Genomic DNA, 20,496 nt, shown 5'->3' with positions numbered 1-20,496 from the left:
GTTCTTATATGAAACTCAGCAGTTATACGTCATAAATGTGTGTGTTGGAGTCTGTTAATATTAGTAACAGCAATTAATAATGCACAGCTTTTTTAGGGCCTGATCCAAAGCCCACTGAACTCTATGGAAAGACTGGATCCAATTGATATGTCCACGAGCATACTCCCAGTGTTTGCACCAAACGCATCACATTGGCTTCAATTACTTTCTCCCCCACCCAGTACATAATATTTTCATAATATTTTAGGATTTGACTTTAGATTTTTGAAAAAAGGAAAGTGGTTTCCCCTTTCCTACATACAGAATATGAAGCTAAGCAGAACAGACACTGAAGGTGAAAATACACCTCCACCAGAGGCGGCTCCAGGCACCAGCGCAGCAAACGCGTGCCTGGAGCGGCAAGCCGCGGGGGGCGGCCTGCCGGTTGCCGTGAGGGCGGCAGTCAGGCTGCCTTCGGCAGCATGCCTGCGGGAAGTCCGCCAGTCCCACGGTTTTGGCGGGGGTACGCCGAAGGCGCGGGACTGGCGGACCTCCCACAGGCATGCCGCCAAATCTGCATTACCAGCGGACCTCCTGCAGGCGTGCCGCCGAAAGCCGCCTGACTGCTGTACTTGGGGCGGCAAAATACATGGAGCCGCCCCTAACCGCCACACCCTTGTTTGATTGCACATTGTGAAGAAATTGATGACCTGAAGCTTGATACTCTCTCTTCTTCTGAAGCCTAATAGCCATGTGATCCAGTGTAATGCTTCTTGAGGCAAAGCATTCTGCTACAGTAATGGAACGGTATACAACTGTGTGATTCTTATCGAACTCTTGAGCATTGGCCAGCGTTTGCCATGTACACCATGATACCCAAGTTTGAATTTCCTTGAGTCAACTGTTTTATGAACACACTGATTGATACCTATATGTATCTTCTGCATCAGTGCTTTAGACTGTATTGTGTGCAATACCAAATATGCAAGGAAGGATGATCTAGTGACTAAGGCACTGGCATTGGAATCAGGAGACCTAGGTTCAGTTCCCAGCTCAACCACAGATTTCTTACGTGATCTTGGGCAATTCACTTAATGTACCCTGTGCCTTAGTCCCCCATCTGTAAAAGGGGAATAACACATCCATTAATGTTTATGAGATGCTCAGATGCACTGTACTACAGAGGCCCACAAACGATTGGCCAGCAGCTTTACAAACTTCAAATTGATAGCTAAACAGAAATGCTTTCCTTTTTGCCTAGATATTGTGTGATGGGCTGTTAGTATAATTTTGCAGAACAGTGAAGGATGGACAGGAGAGAAGTATGGTCTGCTTGTGGTGGAGGTGGATAGGTGGAATTTAGTGAAAGGAGTGCTGGAGGCTGGCATCCTTAAGAGGGCAGAGTTAAGGTTGTGGTTCATTCTCCATGGTGTATGATGGTTGTGCTAATGGCAAGCGTCTCTCTGTGCGGAGGAATAAAAGATCTACTTTCAGTAGCCTTAACTTTTCATTTCCTTGCCTTTTAAGGCTTATGTTTGATATAATGTGGGCATAGATCAACCATAGCTGACCCATAGCACAATGTTCTCGTGTATTAATACATTTAGCTGTTTTGTGTAATAGACACTTAGATAAGTGGGATAAGATGAATGTGCACCTGGCTGTTTTGGTTAATTTCACTTAGTTTTTGTCTTGGACTATGTCTGCTACTCACATGCCCAGGATAGTGGAAGGCATTTTGTTTGCAAAGGAGAGGAATTGCCATTCAGTCAGTCGCGTATGTGAGGGGTATGGAGTGTGTTGCGGGGAATTTATACCTTGGAGCAATGTCAATTTCCTCTCAACCTGGTCCATCTGCTTCAGCTGTACCGGCTCTTTCTTTTATTGTACTTGTTTGTGAGATAGCTTATAGGATCCCTAGACCTTACCCTGCTGAAGAAAACTCTTTAATAGTTCTGTGTTAACAAAACAGCTTTGGGGGCACTTAGGCCTGAGGAAAACCTAATTAAAGTTAGTTTAATGCAGAATTTATGAACTCCCAATTCAATGGTACTTTGGAAGGCTCCTGCTGTGATGATGCAGTGAAGAGAATGGCAGATATTGCAAAATGATACATCTAGTCTTCATCTTTAGCCTCTGCTTTCCAATGCAGAATACCACCCTCAGTCCATGTTTCCCATTCCAAGTAAACATTCAGTACATTTCACATAAAAATACAGCTCTCCCTTCCAACAGCAAGTTTCTTCTCTTCCCATTTTGTAGACTGCTTTAATAACAAAACTGAAAGGAACATTTGTCAACTTACCCTTGGCCCAATGTAGAACCTTTATAAAAATAAACTTTAAAATAAAAATCTTAGAATAAACAGGAAGGTTTCCACAATTAAAATGCCATTAAAAAAAAAAGCTGCTTTAAATAAATAAACAAGCCTCTGCAATGTTTCAAACCCAAATATTACAACACCAAGAACCAGAAAGTAAAACAGGCTAGAAAGAAAAGTGAAACTGACTCTGTTAATGTTCATTGTCCAAGCGGAGTGACACATGACGTTGGTTGTATTTGTTTTAATGTCTTTGTTTATAATAATATAAGGCCTCGCTCCTACAAGGAGCTCTGTGCAGGCAGTACCTACATGAAGCACCACAGACTTCCAGGCAGGCACAGGGGTCTGCTCAGATAAATCTCTTTGCAGGATTGGAGTCTAAGGCTCAGTGTCCACACAGTTTTTGTACCAATAAATTGTTTCATTGATGGGTATGATTTTTTCACTGATATAGTTATATCAGTATAATCCCTTGTATGGAGGCAGTTATGCTGGTCTAAAGCTCTTTTATATAGATTATATAAAATCCTTCCCATAAGCGAATAAGCTATACTAATGTAAGTAATCTTTATATTGGTGTAACTGAGTCCACACTAGGGGGGTTGTACTGCTTTAACTATCCTGGTATATTTAAAACACTGCAACTTTTGACTGTAGACAATGATGAAGGTGGTGGGAAAGTACAGAAATTATGTTTTCAGTGTATGATTTTTAAGTTCTTTCTTTAAATAAGAATCCTTTCCTTTCCATTCCCCTTCCTTAGTACAAGCTGCATGTCCCCTTGCGACCCATTCCCAAACCCAGTTCTCACAATAGTGCACAGAAAATAATTCAGTCCTTTCTTTCTGAGTGATGGATGCTTTTTGGATGCTTCTCTCCTCGCTCCCACCCCAACACTCAAAATGACTGCTTTCGAACCAGAGCTGAGCAAGAGTGCATTGTAGTGATATCTGCATTGGCTGTTTGCAGCTGGTTGAAAACATGGAAGTGCTCAGAATGAGTTGAACCAGACACATCCTTAATGGGTGAAATGAGGAGTACAGCAAAGCACACGGTCGTTGGGGATTTTTTTTTCTTTTAATTTTCGTGCAAGCCTGCAGGGACACATTCACGAGAGTTCAAATTTCTGCCAGACAACTCACTCCAGGGCTATTTAAAGAAAAAAAATCCACACATTTTGCTCATCTTAAACTTTACAGGGTAAGGAGCACTTGTCACTGTGAGTGCACTGAAGTGTATTTTAAGTTTCTAATTATAATTTCCATTTGTGAGCATAGTTTTGAAGGTGGTTATCTTGCTGAAAAGCAGGGTTGGTTCCGCCACCGGTAGCGAAGGAGTCCGCTGAAGAAGAAGGAAACACTAATGTTTAATTAAACATCTGTTTTAAATTACCATTCTTTTTATGATTAGCCTACAGCAGGTTTTTGTCTCTCTTGTGGGGTTCTTAATGTTAGCATCACAAACATCACTTTTTAACATAATAATTCATTCAGCTTATGTAGCATTGTACAGCAGGTAAATTGTGTCGAACAATGAATCCCTGCCCCAAAGAGCTAATAATCCATAGGTAGAAGTGGGTATGATTCTTGGCAACAAAACTGACACAGGCTGGTTTATTATGGAACTGGTGTTTCTTGAAGGAAGAATGGAAGGAACTTGGCTTCTACTCTGAGTATGTTGTGTGGTTCCCACTGTATATGTGCACATGCCTAATGCATGTGAGGATTCTTTTTAATAACAATGTCCATTAAGGTATCCTTTGCCTCCTCATGTTCCTATATGAGCATAAAGGGCAGGGTGGCTGCAACCCTCCCTCAGTTCCCTCTTAGCACCCATGGTAGCAAAACAGAACCTGGTGAGTGTTTGACACAATAGTTCTTAGCCTTGGCTAAACCTTGTACAAATCTTCTAAAACCCTTCAGAACTCTTCTTGAAGGAACATAAATCCACACCTTGTAGAGTCAAGCACAGGAGTTTATTACGCACAGCGCTGGCAGAGTGTCACCTTGCTTATCAGGCTCAGAGACACTGCAGAACAATTAATTACAATAGATTATGTAGGGCGCTCATTGGGCGGAGAGAAGCAATGGTGATGGGTTTTCCCAAGCCTCTGGATAGGTTCTAGCAGCCAGACAAGATAAGCACAATAAGCCAATGGTCTAAAAGATTACATAATGGCTCCGCCCAAGGCTCAAATTAACATATTGCTGACACACAGATAATTACCCCAAACTATGTCTATTAAAGTGTATAGGTTAAATCCTAATTTTGGGGTCCAGGGGAATGAGGTAGCAGCTCTCCCAGTTGGCCAACAGGTACATTCCTGGAGATTTAAAGCAAAAAGCAGTAATTAGTACACAATAGTTTATAAGTTTACCCTTGCATTTCTGTGGGCTAGGATTGGCACACATATGTGAGGGGAGGGTGTCATAACTCATGTCAATCATATTAGGCCTCTCCCCGAACTCTGCCTGGGATCTGAGGGGTATTGTACCGCTATCTCCTCCCTGCATTAGGGAGTAACCGTGAGGCCTTTCTCAGCGCTTCATGTGTCTAAAACTCACGATAAGGACACCCAATTACATTTGGAGTTATGCTGACTCTGCTCACTGACATGAAACACACAAGCTTATCTGTTTACCCCAGCTTTCTCATAGCTATGTATTGTTCTCTGTTAGCCAGCCCCCATGGCCCAGGCCAAGCTGTGGACTCCGGGCCTATATGAAAAGTTCTTAGCAGAAACTGCAGTTAAGATCTTACAGCCACATTAAATGGATTATGGCCCTTCACTTCTGATTACCTGGACTTAGAACTGCTGTGATCATATTTACCCATCTGGACTAAGGGTTGATGCTTGGACGCTCCCAAAACAGAGCTCCTTAACACGGCAGACTGAAAGCCCGTACCTTTGAAGCCCTGTCTATCCTGCAATGGGCTAATTCCCTTAAAAGATGTCCCCTTCTGCCTAGAAGAATCACATATACCAAACAGATGTTCAGTATGGCTATCATCCTCTGCTAAGACATGTAAGTTGTGAGACGCGCGGCTGACGCTCCATCTTCTGGAACAATCCGTGAAGGTCTCATCAGATAAGCTTCAAGATCCTGCTGCATCATCCAGTCTAGCAGGCAATCAACACCGAAGACCAGAGCAGAGAAGACTTTACTGAGAAAAGGCCTGACCCTGGCACCACCACACCGACACCAAAGCTGTTTCCAACGTCAAAAGCATCAAAGCTGGCATCTACCTTTCTGGCACTGAAATCCAGCACTGATAGAGGCAGCTCTGAATATGGATGCAGAGACTCCAGGCCGGACAATGTAAAGACTCCAGAAATAAATCCACAGTGCCAGCACTGAGTCAAAGGCTGGTGAGAAGGAGCCTTTGTGGAGAGCAGGCTTTGCTGACATGGGCAGGCCCAAGTTAAGACAAGACAAGCCCAGACAAGTAATTGGTGAAACAACTAACAATTGTGAACATGTTTATAACAAATAAGGAAGGCAGAAACTAACTAAACTAATTATTGTGGGTATGTTTGTAGTAAAGAAAGTAAGCAGAAACACCCTGAACTGATAAGCTTGCCTGATGCAATCTGCAAAGCAATGGGACTTTACTTGGAAGCAGCGCCATATTATTGCCTAGGCCTAGGCTGGCAAATTTGCAGGGGCGGAAGTTCCCCTCTGTAACCTGCCCCCCTGCATCAGTTCACCTCCGCCTCCTCTGCAAGCGCGCCACCGTGTCCTGTTTCTCTCCCCTCCCAGCGCTTGCGCCGCGAAACAGCTGTTTTACGGGGCAGGGAGGGATGGGGGAGGAAGGGGAACGCCGCGCGCTGGGGGAAGAGGCGGGGGCGGGGATTTGGGGAAGGGATCCAATAGGGGAAGGGAGGGGGTAGAGTTGGGGCGGGGACTTTGGGGAGCAGGTTGGAATGAGGGCGGGGAAAGGGCGGAGTTGGGGCGGGGCCAGGGCAGCAATTATTTCCCAGCCTAGGGGCGGCAAAATTATTAATCCGCCACTGCTTGGAAGAAGTATATATGTTAGCATCTAGGAAAGATGTATATAATTATGTGGTGTGACACATGAATTGGAATTGTAGTGTCACCCTGTACCTCTGTGTCTGGGCCTGGCCAGCATGGGGAAACAGCTGTTACGTGCCTAATAAATTTTAAATAAATTACAATTAATGGAGATATTCTATCTCCTAGAACTGGAAGGGACCTTGAAAGGCCATCGAGTCCAGCCCCCTGCCTTCACTTGCAGGACCAAGTACTGATTTTGCCCCAGATCCCTAAGTGGCCCCCTCAAGGATTGAACTCACAACCTTGGGTTTAGCAGGCCAATGCTCAAACTACTGAGCTATCCCTCCCCCTGTGACATGAACTGGAGTCAAACAGAGTTTTTTGGATCCCAGAGAACTGGATTAGATGTTCTCCCAGAACTGGAGAAGGTGTTCTGGATAAGTTGACAAGAACAAAGACAAGAACTCCAAATAGCTCAACCTGATTGGCAGAAAATCATACTCCTCTGCCTTCCTACAACTGCATGTGGCTAACTGCCAGCTTTACTGGCCAAGTATGACTTCCTAATCTGGGACAGGTGATGTCCTTTCTCAAGAAGAGGCTTCTCCTCCTATTATTTCATCATTCTGAAAATGAAAGGGGGTATTCACTCTATCCTAGACCTGAGGAGACTCAACAAATGCATGCAGCATCTCAGGATCAGGATGGTAAAGCTTGCTTCAATAATTCAATCTCTCCAAGCTCAAGACTGGTTCATGGCTCTAGACTTGCGAGATGTGTACTTCCATATAGCTGTACACCTAGCCCACAAGAAGAACTTAAGATTCACAGTGGAGCCCAACATTATCAATACATGGTTCTGCTCTTTGGATTCTCCACAGCTCCAAGAATATTCATAAAATTCCTAGCAGGAGTGCCAGTGCATTTGTGGAGGCAGGGAATCCCATGTCTACCTGTACCTGGATGAATGACTGATCAGAGGCAGGTCCCAAGAAAAAACTATAACAGCCTTGGAATACATTCTTAGAACTCCTTGTGAACTATGATTAGTTTTTTATAATTAAAAAAATTAATCACAATTAATCACACTGTTAAACAATAGGATACCAATTGAAATTAAATATTTTTGGATGTTTTTCTACATTTTCAAATATATTGATTTCAATTACAAAGTATACACTGCTCACTTTATATTATTTTTTATTACAAATATCTGCACTGTAAAAATGATAAACAAAAGAAATAGTATTTTTCATTTCACCTTATACAAGTACTGCAGTGCAATCTCTATCGTGAAAGTGTAATTTACAAATGTAGATTTTTGTTGTTGTTAAATAACAGCACTCAAAAACAAAACAATGTAAAACTTTAGAGCCTCCAAGTCCACTCAGTCCTACTTCTTGGTCAGCCAGTTGCTAAGACAAACAAATTGGTTACATTTGCAAGAGATAATGCTACCTGCTTCTTATTGACAACGTCACCTGAAAGTGAGAACAGGCGCTCGCATGGCACTTTTGTAGCCGGCATTGCAAGGTATTTACATGCCAGATATGCTAAACATTTGTATGCCCCTTCATGCTTCAGCCACCATTCTGGAGGACATGCTTCCATGCTGATGATGTTCGTTAAAAAAAAATAGTGCGTTAATTAAGGTTGTGACTGAACTCCTTGGGGGAGAATTGTATGTCCCTGCTCTCTTTTACCCATATGCTGCCATATATTTCATGTTCTAGCAGTCTCCAATGATGACCCAGCACATGTTGTTTGATTTACGAACACTGTCACTGCAGATTTGACTAAACGAAAAGAAGGTATCAATGTGAGATTTCTAAAAATAGCTACCGCACTCGACCCCAGGTTTAAGAATCTGAAGTGCCATCCAAAATCTGAGAGGGACGTGGTGTGGAGCATGCTTTCAGAAGTCTTAAAAAGGCAACACTCCTATGCAGAAAATACAGAACCCGAACCACCAAAAAAAAAAAAAAGGCTTCTGACTCAGATGATGAAAATGAACATGCGTCAGTCCATTCTGCTTTGGATTGTAGAACCCATCATCAGCATGGATGCGTATCCTCTGAAATGGTGGTTGAAGCATGAAGGGACATATGAATCTTTAGCGCATCTGGCACGTAAATATCTTGCGACGTCTGTTACAACAGTGCCATGAGAACGCCTGTTCTCACTTTCAGGTGACATTGTAAATAAGAAGCGGGCACCATTATCCCCTGCAAATGTAACCAAACTTATTTGTCTGAGTGATTGGCTGAGGTAGGACTGACTGGACTTGTAGGCTCTAAAGTTTTGCATTGTTTTATTTTTGAATGCAGGTTTTTTTTGTACATAATTCGACATTTGTAAGTTCAACTTTCATGATAAAGAGATGGCACTACAGTACTTGTATGAGGTGAATTGAAATATACTATTTCTTTTGTTTTCTACAGTGCAAAAATTTGTATTAAAAAATAAATATAAAGTGATCACTGTATTCTGTGTTGTAATTGAAATCAATACATTTGAAAATGTAGAAAACATCCAAAATATTTAAATAAATGGTATTCTATTATTGTTTAACAGTGCGATTAATCGTGCAACAGCCCTAATTTAGATTAAAAGTAAAACAAGTTTAACAGAAAAAGAGGATTTTAAGTGAGTTCAAGTGTGAGGGATAAACAGGGGCGGCTCTAGTTTTTTTGCCGCCCCAAGCACGGCAGGCAGGCTGTCTTTGGCGGCTTGCCTGCGGGAGGTCCGCCGGTCCCGCGGCTTCGGCATACCTGCCGCCGAATTGCCGCCAAATCCGCGGGACCAGCGGACCTCCCAAAGGCAAGCCGCCGAAGGCTGCCTGACTGCTGCCCTCACAGGGACCGGCAGGGCGCCCCCCCTGCGGCTTTCCGCTCCAGGCACATGCTTGGAGCACTGGTGCCTGGAGCCACCGCTGGGGATAAAGTCAAAAATGGTTACAAGCAAAGAAAAGGTGATCTCTCACTTCCACCCGAACCAATTATCTCACCATAGTTCTTCCTAGAGCTGCCCTCAAACAGAGAGAGAAGGAACTGCATACACTGGATGTGTCCAGAGCTCTTTATATTGCCTTGATAGCACCAACCCTTTCTGGTTGTCTCCCCACCTTTTTGTAGCCATTTCTACCCATCTAAAGGCCAAACCATCGTGTCACAGAGAATCTCCAAGTGAATCACACAGTGTATTTCCACTTGCCATCAACTAATTGGCAAGCCTCTCTCTCCAAACATCAAAGCACACACCACCAGCTCACAGGCAGCATCTACTTCCTGTGTTAGGAATGTTCCAATTTCTGAGATTTGCAAGGCTGCCAGAACATCTTAAGGAGCCACAACACCTGTAGGGTAGGTAACCATTCTGCATATTAGTAGAGAGGCAGCTACCATAGAGGGTGGTGTGAAGTAAGGCACAGGGTTAGGAGTGGATGAAGGAGACAAAAGGAGTGATGAGAAGAGAAGCACCAAGTGGAAAGGGGATGTAGGAGAATTGGAAATGCCAATTTTATTAAAAAATTTCAAAACATCTTTCTCAATTCGTTAGTGAGAATGTTTTCTTCTTTGTGAATTTTCATACCCTGAATGTAGAATTTTTTCTTAAGATGTATGTATACTTGTGAAAGAACTTGATGGGCCTGATTCTCCAGTCACATCATTGCAAAATTGATGAGAGAACTGGGTTACATATTTATGTGGGTGTCCAGAACCTGCATGTCCTGCTGCTTTCCTGCACCTACCCAGTTGGTTTTCAGCCAGCTTACCTACTTTAAAGTGGAGGCTGCTTGATGATTAATCATATTACGACTGGGGTTTCTTTCATTCACGTAAAACACTATTAATAATTTGTAAAGCTGCCATTATTGTGTCCAACCTTTGCTGCTTGCTGTTGTTGGTTTGCCCGTCTCACCACACTGAATCAGAACCTGCGCATGGAAGCATCATCTTCAAGAATCTCTGAGGGTGCTGCTTAATAACAGGTGCTCATCTTTCAGGACAGCAGACAAGTGAATTTACAGCAAAGTGCTAGAAAGGTAAGGTTAACGCCTGGGAGGCTTTTAGAACCTTTTTACTTAAATGTAAGGCAGAATGAGGACAGGGAGACAGTGTAGGAAATAACTGACAATCCTTACTTGGGGGCTGATTTATCAGAGCACTTAAGCATATGGCTAACTTTAAGCACATGCTTGAATGCTTTCCTGAATTGGGACTTGATTCCCACTAAAAATATCTGGGTACTGTATGTCCTTGTTTGAAACTTGCGAAGAAATGCAATTTTACTTCAAACTGTTTCTGTTGAGGAAATGTCAGCCAAGGTTTTTCAACCTTATAATGATGGAGGAGGGATTTCTAAACTACTTCTACCTCTATCCTTACATTCCAAGTTCCATTACTACACATCCTGTATAATGTGCTCCAACCTTTCCTGTAAGATTTACTGCAGAATTCATTATCTACTCCAGATGTATTATTCAGCACCACCAGAAAAGGGAATAGAGCAGTAGAAACAAGACAGCAGAAAGACGTAACCTGAAAGAACCCTTAAGTCCATTATATCCCTTAGAATAGAGTGCATGGGAATAAGCATGAATGAATGTACTAGCTATGTTTAGAAACAATTACAGATGTGGAACCTGCTTGTCTAGACATCTGGTATTTTTATCTAGATCAATTTGTTTCATGTGCACTTGATAATACTTGTGTGCTAAATCTTGCAAATCTTCACTTAGACTACAGATATCTGAGGATTTGCAGGGCTCTAAACAGCTCCACAGGTCACTGCGGAGAGGTGACCAGTGGTGCTGGAACAGGTTGGCAGCCTTGCCCATCAACTTTTCACAGGGGTGGACCCCTCCCCCTTTCCGTCTTCTTCCCTCCCTCCCCCAGACCCCACCCTGGCCGGGATGGGGGGGGGCCTTGGAGCCACAGCCTGGCCATGATACAAGCTGGGTGGGCAGCTGTAGGGAGCCGTGGCAAACCCCCCACTTGCCCATGGGGGGTGAGTGGCTGAGAGGAGCCCCCGGCCATGTCCCTGCCCCCCAGGCTCCCCACCCGCCTGAGGGCAGGGAGAGGGTCCACGACGCCATGCTGGCTCGGGGGAGGAGGAGGTGCCTCGGAGCCTCAGCCCGGCTCCAGTAAGAGCTGTGTGGGCAGCTGTGAGGAACCGCGGTGTGGACCCTCCACCTGCCCTGGGTGGGAGGATGTGGGGGACAGCGACATGGGCCAGGGACTGCTCGCCCCCCCCCCACCTACGGTATGTGGAGGGTCTGCCGCTGCTCCCCACAGCTGCCCGCCCGGCTCTTAGCATGGGAGTCTGGGTCCCTCCACCTGATCTGGTGAGTCTGTGCTACAGCAAAATTTGTATCTGTATCAGAGCTGCTCACCGCAAAAATAGTCCATGGATATGCAGATATAAAGCAGATACCCGTGGATTTGCAGGGCTCTACTTATTTTTCTGCAGGATCAGGGCCATAGGCCACCTCTGCAAACCCTTACTCATGCAAGTCCTCCTTATTCTTGTGCTCATGTTAGTTTTCTTATTACAGTGGTTTTCAACCACCTGTGGGCCGCACACCCCTGAGAGTCCACAGACTAAGATTTGCAAAGGAGTCTATACCTCCCTTTGAAATTTTTTAAGAGTCTGCAAATGAAAAAAGGTTGAAAACCACTCCCCTCTTAGAATCAATGGAGCGGTATATGTAGGGTGACCAGATGTCCTGATTTTATAGGACAGTCACGATTTTTGGATCTTTTTCTTATATAGGCTCCTATTACTCCACACTTGCTATCTGGTCACCCTACGTATATGTGAGTAAACATGACTCACGGGAGTCAGGTTTGCGGGACAGGGCTCGCCCATCTCTCTTAGTAAGAAAATTTGAAAAAAATAAATCCTCTTCATTAGGTGACATGCTAACCACTCCAGCTTCCCTTTGAAAAAAACAACCCACACCTGTATTCTCACTTCAGCTCCCCCAGGGGTGTGAATCCACCCTAACTGGACTGACTTAAGAGTTACTCCAGCAGCCAGGCCTGACTTTCCATCCCTCTCACTAGCTCAGCCTCTGGGTGTGGGAGCCAGGGTTTTAAAAACAGCACTCTGGGGCGTGAGTCAATGAGGATCAGGTGCCTGTCCTGTACCCCATGAACTGCAAAATCAATCACAAACGCCTGTAAATACCTAAAAAGGGGGTGGGGGCAGTGGAAGCCGTTGGCTACACGACAGTGCATCAAAATGACTTCTCAGGCAGCGCTAGGGTGACCAGACAGCAAATGTGAAAAATTGAGATGGGGGTGGAGGGTAATAGGAGCCTATATAAGAAAAAGACCCAAAAATCAGGATTGTCCCTATAAAATCTGGACATCTGATCACCTTAGGCAGCGGGTGAATGGACACACACCAGTGTGGGGCTGAATCCCTGGCTGGGCACTGCCTTGGGTCCTGGTCCCCTGGGTGTGCGCTTGGCTGCAAAGGAGGCTTGGAAACAAAGTAGGGTGACCAGATGTCCCGATTTTGGGGTCTTTTTCTTATATAGGCTCCCATTACCCCCAACCCCCTGTCCCGATTTTTCACACTTGCTGTCTGCTTACCCTAAAACAAACATTTCCCCCCTCTTTGCCTCCCCGCTGACTCCGAGCCCAGCGAGGTGAGGTTGCCTAAATCCTCCCTGTCAATCCACTCCTGGCGCTGCGGCGCCCCACCCCTCCCCGCCGCCCCTTCGCACGCCTGGGCAGCCGGGGTGGGACCGGGCGCTGCAGCAGGGAGGTGGCAACACACACCGACGCGCTGGGAAGCGCCTCCCCTGATCCCTCCCCTGCTCCTCGTCCTCCCAGCACACACACACCCCGCCGGCTGCCAATCCGTCCTCTGCTCGCTCACACGGCAACAACATGCCTGCCTGGGAAGCGGCGGCTCTCGCAGAGGAGCGGGGCTGGCTCCAGGAGGATTATTAGCCCTGAACCAAAGGGTGGGAGTGGGGGGGATAAAGGAAAACCAGCAAGCAGAGGAGGAGGTGGGGGGCAAGGCAGAGACTCAGCCCTGCCACCCCCCGCTTTCTCCCCACCAGAAACCAAGCTCCCAGTGCGCTGGAGGAGCCCAGAGCGAGCAGCAGCCCAGCCAGGTAGTAAATACCCTTCATGCCCCACTCACGCCTCTGCCTTTGCGGTTTGCTCTGCTCCATGCCCCGGGGCTGGGATTAGCCTGGCAGGTGACACACGGTGCAGGGGGAGCCAGCCCAGGCCTCGGGGCTGCTGCTGGGCTCTTGACACAGGATTTGGGGAGGTGGCTTGTCTCTGCCCCAGGGTGTGTGGGCTGCGGTTGCATTTTGGGAGGGGGGCGTTGCATGAGGGTGTTGCCAGGGTGGGTGGCTGCAGAGGGAGGGGAAGCGGGGCATTGCTCCTGCAGGTAGATCCGGGGCCGGGCAGGCAGCAGGGCCAGCTGATTGGGAGCAGGAGGAGGGCAGCTTGGGCCGGCCGGGGCCCCGGTGCGCGGTTGCACTGAGCAGTAGTGGCAGGAGGCGGGGGTAGATTCGCGTTGCCCGTGCCGGGCGTTCGTGCTGATTCCGGGGATTTGCCAGAGCTTCGCTCCAGCAAGTCGGCAGCGGCGGCTGGGATTAGGAAGAGGACAAGTCGCTTTGTGGAGGGAGGGGGGAGGAGGGTTGGCTCAAGGGCTCCTGTGGGTTGGCAGCGAGGGAGAGGAGGCAGGCTTTGCTCACTCACCGCTTTGCAGCACTTAAAGGGGACTCGGGACGCCTGCAGCCGGGGGAGGCAGGTTGCAAAATGTGGGAGCCATGGACTTGCCAACAATGCCACATGTCACCTCTTCTTTCCCCCTGGGCCACTGCTCCCTCACTAGCCATTCGCAAACAGCCAGCACCTAGCCACCCGCACCAGAGAGGGGCAGCCAGGGCATGTGACATTTGTGGAGGAGGCTCTGAGGAGAGGGAGAGAGATGGTGACATTACTAGGAATTGTTTATTTTGTGCTGACAGTGTGCTCCGTGCTGCACAAGACCTGAAGATGCAGCATGGCTTTGACCTGAAGAGTGTCCTAACCCAAAGGCAGAGCTAGACTAGACAGGAGGCTTTGGGAAATCCAGAGGACACTGCTTTTCCTCTGGTGCTGACAGAATTCCCACTGGTGTCAGTGGAGTTATTCCTGACTGTCCCTGGTGTGCGAATGAGAGGAGAGTAAGGATCTAAGTATGGCTTTTCATTCTGTCTTTTTTTTTGAAATGTTCATTCAGCTGGGGAGTGCAGGAAGAAGGGGTTTGTTAGGAGAGATTTGAATGGGGAGGTTGTGGTGGCATCGGATGTTGATGTGCGGCATTTCTAGGTGGCTCACCTTTGAGTCATGAGCTGAAGGATGTTACCTATCCCTTTCTGAATCACATGAGATGCCTCACAGGGTGGAAGAAATGGGGATGTTGCTAATTATGGAAGGGGCTTGTGAAAATCTCATGCTTTCCTTTAGTACATCCTCATGTCCTTTTCCCTAACTGTAAGCGCTGTCCTCAGGTGAATACACGCTTTGGCTTTCCCTGAGGAAAGGAAAGGTGCTGGGAGTTGTCTCACGGAGGAGTTGAGAACAGTTTTCCTTTCTGGTGGAGAAGTGAAACTCCTCAGAGGCCACAGCCATCATCCACACTTGACAGCTCTCTCCCTCCCTTCAGCTTGTCCCTGGGAGCCACAGTGGAGAAAGTAATCACTTCTTTCCACCAATTTCCCTTTTAGACATTTTCACAGCTGAATGTGTCTAGAAGGGAAACCTGAAAAAATTCTCCCTTTAAGAGCAGATTCTATGCTAGACGTGTTTTTCCTTCTGGTTTATATTGCACTTGAAGTGTTAAAACTCTCTAGAGGCAGAAGGGGAAAGAGACTACGAAGGTTTACTAGCTACTTCAAACAGTCCCTTTTGCTCGAACTTAAAAGGGGAGGGGGAAGAAACATGTTGCAAAATCAGTTAAAGATTATATAAAAGTGAAATATTAATGACCTGAAAATATTTAGACAGCAAAGACATTGCACCTAGTCATTTTGGAAGCTTTCCATCCTCTTTACAACTCCTTATGGTATATGTAACTGTGACTCTGTAGCAAAATGCAATTAAAATTAAAGAGCGGCAGGATTTGTAATTATGTAGATAGAGGTATGCTCATGATGATAATGGATAATAATACATATGCATCTCTTGCATAGGAGTTGCTTTTACTCTTGTTCTTAAATGGTGCTGTTGGACAGAAGTCAGTAGCCTGACAAACTTTTAAATATTTTTTTTAAGATATCAAAATGCCAGGGGGCTTGATTCAGTCCTGGGTTATACACCAGAGGAAGGCCTCGGGTGCTGGAACGTCCTCCAAGAGGGCCTATTGTGGTGCTACAAGGTGCCTGTGGCAACTCTCACGCTGTGGTGGGTCTGCAAGTGGCTTGTACAGTTCCGAAAGTAGGTAGCCCTGTCAGGGAAGGTAGTGAGAGCATGGACACGCTGGCCTGCTCCCATTGAAGCCAATAGGAATTTGGAAAATCTTCGCTGGTTTCAATAGGAGTAGGATTGGGTCCTTACCTTATGTTTGGGATCAGTTGTGCAGTTCAACTAGGGCACCATTCCTAGGGAAACCTGTATGAGTATGGGGTCCACAAGATGGAATCCCTGTGTGGTACACAAAGCGCCTATATAAGGCCCTCTTGATACACATGCTAAGATTGTATAGAGTGTCAAAGGTCCTGAATTCCCCTGCATAGTGCAGATCCTCAATATGGTAGTTTGGAGGTGAGCTGGAAGAAGGACCATGAGGTCAAAGACTATGCAGACATAGGGTTCTTAATATCCAGTAGAGGGGGTGTGGAGTGGAAACTCTGATATTCTAGTCTACAGGTCACAGTAGAAGCTGAGGAGGGAGTGCATTACACCCCAAGGCCTGCCTACAGGTTTGGGAATGAATTCATCCTCCCCAACTCTTACTTAATGCCCTGCATAAGGCTTTGTTCAGCAGGGGTGATTTCCCCCTCAGAGTTCATTGTAGTGTGGTGGATAAGCAAGGCTAGAAATCTGATGGTACTTCAGTCTTCTCTGGCATTCTTTGTGTGAAGTGATAGAATATTCTACTGCAAATACTTATGTCCTTGTTCCCCACTACCAGGGAAAAGAGACTCGGGATTGATAACTTGGGGTTCTGTTGCTAACTCTGCCACTCTCGTGCAAGTCTTTATGAGACTCAGTTTATCCATTTGTTAAAATAATATCTACATTGTGTGTTGTGAGACTGAACAGGTACTGCATAAAGGGAAGGTACAGTTTTTAAGTAATGTATTTTTGTTTCTCTTGCTATGATAGTTCTTTGTGGAATACAAGATTTTAAAACTTGTAATTGTGTTTGAAAACTTTTTTGCACAAGCATTTTATTATCCACACTCAAAACTCTGTGATATAGAAAGGGCTTTGTGTAAATTCTGTTGGACCCATTCCAGAAGTTCTTATTTAGTCCATACTTAGGTGAACTTCCCATGGGCATCAGTGGGGATTTTGTCTTAGTACAGACTTCAGAACTGGCTTTATTGTGAAAAAATTGTCTTTGGTTTGTTTGTTTGTTTTTTGGTTGGTTGGTTGATTTGTTTTGCAGATTATTGTTAACTACAAACACAGGTCCCAATGCTGCAGTTCACTCCATTTGAGCAACTACGTACACATGTATAGAATCTATTGATGTGATTGGGGCTTTGCATGGGTGAAACAGCCTGGCTGCGTGGAGTCTGTTGCAGGATCAGAACTATGAATGGTTTTTACGTTTTATAAATTGCAGTAAATAAATAAGTAGCACTGTAAGGTAATTCAGGTGCAGGCAGTGAGTGGTGCACACAAAATATGTTTCTCTGAAACTTGTGTGTTAAAATATACTTACCTGTAGATGTTGAAAATTATATCTGAATACACTCATGTGGAGGGACAGTACAGTGCAAGTGCTTAAACTTAAGTTGCAAAACTCCCATTGACTTAAATGGGACCAGGATTTTACCCTATAAGCCCATTAAAGGGGCTGTTCGCAGAGCATGAAGTTAAGTATGTGCATAAGTCTTGGCCGTTTCAAGGCCCAACTTTGTATCCTGCAGTATAATCATGTGTTGCCATCACATCCACTTCCTTTATTAGATTCATTTGGCAGTTTTCTACAATGGTAGTAAAATATGCTTCATTTGCTTGCCTTTTAAAGTATGCATTTTGTAGTGATGATTTTAAAATCATCTTCTATTTATTGTGGGCTATGGCTTAAGGCTAAGATGCCATATTAATAAACTTAACCTGACTTTTGTAGTGAATTTTAGCTATTTCAGAATATTGGCTTTGTGACATGACATGTAAAATACAGCATTTATGAGCACTTAAAATAATATCCATAGTGTGATTTGCACTTGTATCATTTCATGTATATCCGTACACTTCAGCATGGATCTATAACTCTGGGATAATGGAAGTTACATCTATATAATATACATGCAATTGAATAAATAACAGCATAGTTATTCACTAGTTAAATTTATAGGTATTTTTATTTATAGCTTTTTCACTGGCATTCTCTGTACTGCATGTCAGTGTGTATCATTTAGATAATATAAACTCACATACACTATGACAACTGTAGTTTGATTTCCCTGTTGGACAGTAACAAAATGCTTATGCTTTATACAGAAGGCCATTGCCTTTATCAGCACCATGATCTGTCCTGTCTAGGATAGTCATTTTGCAATAAAATCTGAGTTTAGGCTATGAGAAATAGGACTACAGGGAGATAGGAAGGCAGCATAATATATGCAAGGAAATCCTGATTTAAAAAAAAAAAGGTGGAGGAAAGAATTTGCAAAAATATCTACATTAAAATCTCTGTTGTGTGTGCATTTTGTGAGTCTTTACAAAACATTATTCAGATGGAGAAACTGAATAATCTACCAATGTATAAGATCAGCTTCAGCACATATGCAGTGTAGTTTGATTATAATCATGTATGCAAATGTATGGCAAAATATATCTTCAGAATTTTGTACTTCCTACATTTCTGCAGTCAGGTCAGATTCATAATATGTGTGGGAATGTAGCAACACCCCCAAATAGGGAAGATTCCAGCATCAATAGCATATCTAAATGTACCAAATTATATATCTAAGTTACATACATGACTCCCATTACTACAATATCTGAGAACTTCACAATCTTTAATATGTTTATCTTCACAAATATCCAAGAGAGTTTTTTTGGAAAGTTTGAGCCAAAACATCTGTCATTTTTTTAGAATGAAGGAAGTGGAGAGGGAAAAATCACTTGTTCATTGTTGTTGTTATTTTATTTATTTATTTTAATTATAACTTAACTTTATAAAGCTCCAGCATATCAATAATAGAAAGTTGAAATCTAGCAGAGAGGCTGTTCCTTTGTCAAAAGTGGACCTATTAGTGGTCTGTTGAAAACTGGATGTGATTTGTCAAATTACTACATACTGGGTTTTGTAATGCAGTCTTTTAATTGTGCCAACATTATAGTGGTTCTTTGTGTGTGTGTGTGTGTGTACCTTCAGAAAGTATAATGGCAGTGTTGTGTCTTTCTTTATGAATATTGAAGTTGTATGGGTCGTACTTTGCATGGTGAAATCATTTGGCCAGATCCTCAGCTGGTTTAAATCAGTGTAACTCCATTGACTTCAGTGGAATTATGCAGTTTTCACTAACTGAGGATCTGGCCTTACCTATCTATCTTTTTATAAGGTTGCTCATCGGTGTAGTATCTGAACACCCTTCGTAATATCTCTTTCATCCAGTTTGCAGGCAGGAATGAGCCTAAGGTTGCTGTTTATGTATTTATTTATTTAAATATGAAGTGTACTTGATTCATTCCATGGACATCTTTATATGTAAAGAATATAAATATGTCCTACATGTTAAATATTAGAACGCATTTAAAAAAGAATAAGGCATATACATTGCATAGTTAACATGTAAACAAGCAAACAAACCCTGTGTTACAAGGTATGTGTTGCACCCTGTAACATAAAACATTTTAACCACAGCCCCTTTGGCCTGGTTCTGTTCACAGTGACATAAATTGCAAAACTTCTGTTCACGTGAACTAGAGCAGCATCAGGCCTTCTACTGACAAGAGATAGGTACTTATCACAACTCCAGTCTTGATGTTCCTGTTGTGTCGTTCTCCCACTCTGCTCTCTGTGCCTTTTCCCGTGGTACCTCCCCTAGTCGTGGAACCCCCTCTTGATTTCAGTCTGCCATATTGCTGTGATGTATCAGAATTTCTTTAACTAGAAAAAGTCTGCTATTATGTGATCTACTTCAGCTAGCATAGTGAAGGTGAGATTTGGGCGAGTGTGTGGTTAAATCAGTGCAACGTTTTCCCCGCCTAGCTGCAGTAGTGCGGTTTAAACCATATTTTAATCTGACACAGAAAGTTTTGTATAGTGACACTCACTGGTGCTCATGTCACCTTGTAACAGTGTTCAGTCCAAGTGGCCCCTAAAGTCTCAGTTCCTACAAAAACAAAACCATTTCCTCTGTTAATCACACTGTATTTTGCAGCCACCTGTTAAAGCAAGAATAGCAATAGCAATCCCTTTGGTGGCCATTATTAACCCGTTTCATTGTAGCTTAACTGTAAAAAGAGAGCAATCTTTTTTGTATAAAACGCTAGGTGAATTCTTGATGATGAACTGGACATGGTGTGTCATGTATACAATAGAAATGGCATGCTGATACTGTCAGCCTCCCCTCCTCCCTCCCCAGAATGCCATTATATTTATTAATCACCACCATTCATATGTCCGTAGTGTGTCTAAGGGTAATAACATGTATTGAGGCAATTTTTCCCAAATCATGTGGGACAATATGAAGGCTTTAGATAACATTTTAATGGAGATAATGGAAATGTGCATGTGCCAGTGCGCTAATGATATTTAAGGTGTTCAGAAATGCTGGGTAAACTGGGATATAGAGGCCCTTTTGATAGTATGTGGTGTTGATGCTGCTGGTGGAATGAACTGCCTGATAGAAAGAGCCATGGAGAAGATGGAATGGCTTTGTCTCTCTTTCGCTTACAGTGGTCTACAAGCCAGTATTCATTCTCTGGGATCCACAGATGGATCGAGATTCATTGTGTAGGAAATGCTGCCCTCATT

The 20,496-nt window shown here is 44.2% G+C and overlaps 1 protein-coding gene across 12 annotated transcripts in view; it reads left to right on the top strand.

Moving 5' to 3' along the window:
* CCSER1 (coiled-coil serine rich protein 1) overlaps positions 1–20,496 on the top strand; it is a 1,147,114-nt gene that overhangs the window by 61,416 nt on the left and 1,065,202 nt on the right. For 2 of the 12 annotated variants that reach the window (XM_065596099.1, XM_065596102.1), the window contains exon 1: positions 13,075–13,450. The exons of 2 other annotated variants lie outside the window; for them this stretch is intronic. The gene's annotated coding sequence lies outside the window, so the exon portion shown is untranslated. Of the gene's footprint in view, positions 1–13,072; positions 13,451–20,496 lie in introns of those variants that run through there. 8 more of the 12 variants (XM_042856410.2, XM_042856411.2, XM_065596103.1 and 5 more) reach the window with 6 other exon arrangements.

This window comes from Chrysemys picta, chromosome 5 (assembly GCF_011386835.1).
Source record: "Chrysemys picta bellii isolate R12L10 chromosome 5, ASM1138683v2, whole genome shotgun sequence".
Classification (NCBI taxonomy): Eukaryota; Metazoa; Chordata; order Testudines; family Emydidae; genus Chrysemys; species Chrysemys picta.
The sequence above is the reverse complement of the archived record's forward strand: the minus strand, read 5'-3'. Positions and strand labels throughout refer to the sequence as shown.